At 45.1% G+C, this 4,781-nt stretch overlaps 1 long non-coding RNA gene and 2 other non-coding genes across 4 annotated transcripts; all 3 read right to left on the bottom strand.

Annotated features, from left to right (window-relative positions):
• Positions 1-396: 396 nt before the first annotated feature.
• Positions 397-2,599, bottom strand: LOC142604516 (uncharacterized). Of its 2 annotated transcripts, none has more exons than XR_012838382.1 (5): positions 2,402-2,599; positions 1,910-1,933; positions 1,322-1,399; positions 1,007-1,062; positions 397-583 (listed from the first exon to the last, which is right to left on the bottom strand). It is a non-coding gene; the product is annotated as an uncharacterized LOC142604516 (long non-coding RNA). The 2 variants fall into 2 exon arrangements; XR_012838381.1 differs by having other exon boundaries at positions 398-583; positions 2,415-2,598.
• LOC142604597 (small nucleolar RNA SNORD65) lies at positions 656-729 on the bottom strand. Its single transcript, XR_012838451.1, has one exon. It is a non-coding gene; the product is annotated as a small nucleolar RNA SNORD65 (small nucleolar RNA).
• On the bottom strand, positions 1,548-1,622 carry LOC142604593 (small nucleolar RNA SNORD49). The gene has a single exon (XR_012838447.1). It is a non-coding gene; the product is annotated as a small nucleolar RNA SNORD49 (small nucleolar RNA).
• Positions 2,600-4,781: the final 2,182 nt, after the last annotated feature.

Here is a 4,781-nt window from a genome sequence, read left to right as displayed (position 1 = left end):
TTTTTTTTTTCTTATTCCGCTTCCTGTGTAGCAGACTTTAAAAAAGGTTGAGGCCACAATAACGAAGAAATAGCAAGCCTGGAACAAGCTACAGAAATAGTTGCATTTGCTCTTCTTGCTGTTAGGGGTATTTAAGGCCTAATCTCTCCAGTAATTACAGCAGCAGTATTAATATCACTTGTTTAAACTGTTTAAAGCAAGTAAATTACCAAACAGCAGACAGAATGCTTACACAACTAAACCCCATTTACATTATCTGCAGTAATTATACTGCAACGCGTATACATCTACTTTATCATATTATAGTAAGTTGTAGGAGTGCTCAGCATGTTTATTAAAAATGTGTTGCATAATGGCAACTCATTCCTCAATGCAGTAAAATGACAAAATCAGACCCTGTTGTCTTTTTTAAAGAGAGATTTTTAATATATGTATAATCAAAACGGTGTAACTGTTACCATTTCTTAACATCTTAGGGCAGAAAAATACATAGTCTTTACAGTAAAAACACTAGTCGCCAAGCTCACGCATGTGTTTTATTCAATTCCTTCTTCCTCAGACAAGATGTTTTCAGCATAAACACCTGTAATACAACAGCATGGGAAGTTAACCATTCAACACCAATTATTAACCCATTTGTTAACAGAAGAGATATCATCAGAAAAACCTTTGCTCACCACCAGTCAATCTGCCGGTAATTCCAGCAAATTTTGGTTAGTTTCATCATATGATATCTTTCAGTAAACTCATACATTTTCTAGACCTGTATCCCCTTTACAGTGCTGTCAGCAAAACTAGTGCAAAAGACAGCTGCTCTTATACATTTAGCACATGTATTTTCATCTAATAAAGTATTTTTTGGCCTAGAACTTCATTAATTATACTTTTAGAGCTAAGAAAATACAGAAACACAGCCAATAAGAATCTTGTCAACTAGGTAATGTTTCCAAGACCGTAGCCAAAATCCATCATGTTAAACTAACAGCACACCAAATACTAAACTCACCCAGAAGAATCTCCTGCTCTTGCTGCCTCACTGGCTTCCACAGAACTTGTGAAGAGCTGTAACATCAATTGGTAAACATTAGTAACAATTAGCAGGACAGCAGAGACCTGCAAGCTCTACCTAAATATAGAGATACCAGGAAATAAGTATCAGGCTTTAAATTCTGAGGAAGAGAGGAGAGAAAGCAGATTGATTCAAGATACGAACTGACAAAATATGCTTCTCAAGTTTCTGGCAGCCTATAAACCTCATTCATTCTCAACTTGGATTCCACTTGGTATAAAGCTCTTGATATGAGTGAAATTCATCACTTACCTTCACATTTGGGCCTTCTCCAAAGCACGACCTGCTCCCAGTCCTAATTGCATCACATTTAGCTGGAAAGACCAGGCTCTGCAGATAAAGTGAAACAGATTGACACAAAGCTATGTTAGATACTACAAGAGCACTTTTCCACAGAAAGCAAGTATAAATAAAAGTTGCCTGATTAGTTCTAGAGGACAAACTTCTAGAACTCAAACTCTTCATGCACATAGCTGTATTTCAGACAAATGAGAAGGTTATCGTCAGTTCTCGCATCTGACGGCACTTCCTATTCAGGGTTATCATCATCAACAGCCAACAACTTTTGTATTCGATTACTTAACAGGAATTGTTTCACCTTGAACCAACAATTGTACATTTTCCCCTTTGTTTATAAAAGGCATTAGCTCCGTTAACTTAATGCTACATAAAATTAGCTTTAATGAGTTTTTATTTAACTTACTCTAAGATATAATTGTTACAGTTATTTTCGACTAACAGTCCTGTATTTAAATGCTTTACATCATTAGCATGTAAGTAAAGGCCTGGAACTTTCTTAACAACTTTGCACATCTTAGTACAAAATAAACTTTAACTTACTCTTTACTTCAAGACATCTTTCTGCTGTAGGAATAAAAGCAAAAGAAGCGTTACTAGAATACTCTTCAGCAGTAATTTTAGAAAACTATGAAGTAGGTTTACCCAGGAAAAACAAACCCAAAACGGTAAAACCCCTATGAAAACCAGACCCTCACCACCAAGAGCCTGCTTATAATTCTACCAGTGTTTCTGTTGATAATGTCAATCACCAAAATACTTGTATCAGACAGCTTTTAGTAGTCAACAATCCTCTCTAAACTGCTTTTAGTCAGGAAACTTAGAAATCTCCCTTACGCAGCTTGCCAGACTGCATTTATCTTACAAGCAATTTTAAACTGGAATTCCACACACCACCAATTCTAAGACTGTAACGCTCATTCCACAGAAAGGGTCTGGCACACGAGACAGCCAAAAAAAAAAGTGACCTATTTGCTAAAAACAGCGCCACAGAAATAAAAATCCATAGAAGGCATGCGAATGCCAAGCACTAGCCGTACGGTCTCACCTCCACAGCCCTCACGGAGCTCCGCGCTTGGCAGGACTCTGCCCAGCAGCAGGTGAGGCTGCGAGCGGCAAGGGACGAGCCTGCAAGCAGCCAGGAGGCCCATGAGGAGGAGGAAGGCACCGAGTGGGGACAGGCTTCAGCCTCCCAAGCCTGTCACTGCAAGCTCCACGAGCCGGCCGAAGGCAGCATCGCCACCCCAACTGTCTCCCAACCCAAACCAGCCGCTTTTGAACTTACCGGGGAGCCGTCTCAGCAGCTCCGGCCCCGGTGTCGCCTCCATGGCCGGCCTGCAGGGACAAGGGGAGTCAGGCGCCACGCGCTCCGAGGCCACGCCCCTCCCCTGCGCGCGGCGCTCAGGCCACACGTTACCAAGGGCGCCCTCCCCCCAACGCGGCCCGTTCTCTCTCAGACCACCCCCACCCCACCCCCGCTTCGTTCCCTAGAATGGTCGGGCCCAACCCGAGCGGCCCCAACGACGGGGAGGCACGACGGACGCCACCACTGCCGCGGGAGGGGGATCCGGACTACGACTCTCCTCAGCTCCGCGGCGGAAAAGTCCCCGCTAAAAGAGCCGGGCACCTCGCTCTGCAAGCCGGACCTCCGCCTCCCCCTGCCCCCCCCTTCCACGACGCCCAACCGCCCCGTCCCCGCCCCGCGCAGACCGCCTCACCCGCCACCACGCAGGACGAAAGGGCGCGAAGAACCGCGGCGGCCGGTTATAAAGGCTTGGGACGTACCACCCCGCGGCGGGGGAGCGGACCGTACCGCTGCTTCCGCAAGGCGGGGGTGGGCGGAGGCGTCCATGTCCTGCAGCGCGGCCGGGGAGGGAGCCGCGCCTTCGGGCTTCGCTCCGCCTCACCGGGCGGCAGGACGCCGGGTTTAGGCACCCAGCTACTCGGCTGAAAGCGGGAACGTGGGTTCATTACGACGGGGCTGGGACAAGCAACACCTCGAGGCAGAGACCCGCATCTTGCCCCCAGGAAGACACAAGCCCCACGCCCTTCCCCAAGAGAAGGTGCAGCTCTGGCCCTTGGTACCGGTGTCCCAGCAAAAGTGGGTAGGTCAGGGTGACTTCAGAGTCAGACCGCTTTTATTTGGAATAGAACAGCTGTTTAAATAAAAGTTGCACTATTTTCACATTATAACGTCATGTCTTGCACTGAAATTGAGGGGGTGTTTTTGCTTTCCTTTTCCCTGTTAAACACATCAGCCATCATCATAAAAAAAAAAAAAAAAGCCATCACTTTCAAGTCTCTCCATCACGGCCACCCGTTCCGTCTGTCTGAGGGCAGCTGCAGGCACAGAGCTCATAGCCCCCACGACGATTTCTTTTGCACAATGTAGGTCACCTTTTTAAAACAGCAAAAGCTTCCTAGAAGGACAAGCGTGCTCCTATAACAAGTCACCTAAAATTCAGAACCATTTCTTCCTCTGAGGCACAGATCCTCCAGCAAAAGCCAAAGCTGAACTTCTCCTCCTTGCAATTTTCAACATAAATTCATTTTACCAAAATACATAGTGTTGCACTTCTCAGAACATTAATTTCTGCATCAAGTTCCTGAAGGTTTTAGTATCTGGGAGTTCAGTGAAAGATCAAGAACACATTAACAAAGAGCAAACCGGCTGACCACAAAGAGAAGGGACTTGGAACAAAATCCTCTATGCAATCTCTCTGTAGGTCAAACATTTAAGTTAACCACGTTGAGGAAAAAGCACTCGCTAAAGATTCAGCACTCATTTTTAGTTATCAAGAGCCATGTTCAGGTAACTAAGGAAGACCAAAGCCAGAATTTCCTGATCCCTGAAAACACTTTTCAAGGCTTCTCTTTACATCATTAAAAAGCTAAACCAGGCAAACACTCAATTACAAAAAGAATCTCTATAGGTCCCTTCAACACCAAACCTCTATTTTTCTTGCAGCTAAGCTACCATGGTGTCATTAACACACATAACCCTCCCCCCAAACCATGAACACGATGGACCCAACTAAGGTGGAGGCATTTGTATGGCATGTTTCTGACTAACTACCTGAAAGACAGAACCAGTCTTAATGGCTCCTCTTCATCGAACGCCAGCCTTTGCCGACATCGCTTTTCTTGATTTCACACATGCATTAGTTCAGATTTTTAGTAATCAGTTGGAAGAGATTCTCTATTCCCATTCTGCCCTTCAAACCAGTTAAGTCTGTCCTTCACCAGGCTCTAGTTATGAGTATTTCCATGGAAAAACAGTTACCAGCAGATCACAACTGGTTGCTGAGCTTAAAAAACACACAAAGGTTCACAACAATGCAGAAACCTGTCTTCATGGACCAGGGGCATGATTTGTATCTACCATCTCCTTTCAGGAAAAGGAAAGGTCATAATG

This window comes from Balearica regulorum, chromosome 19 (assembly GCF_011004875.1).
Source record: "Balearica regulorum gibbericeps isolate bBalReg1 chromosome 19, bBalReg1.pri, whole genome shotgun sequence".
Classification (NCBI taxonomy): domain Eukaryota; kingdom Metazoa; phylum Chordata; class Aves; order Gruiformes; family Gruidae; genus Balearica; species Balearica regulorum.
The sequence above is the reverse complement of the archived record's forward strand: the minus strand, read 5'-3'. Positions and strand labels throughout refer to the sequence as shown.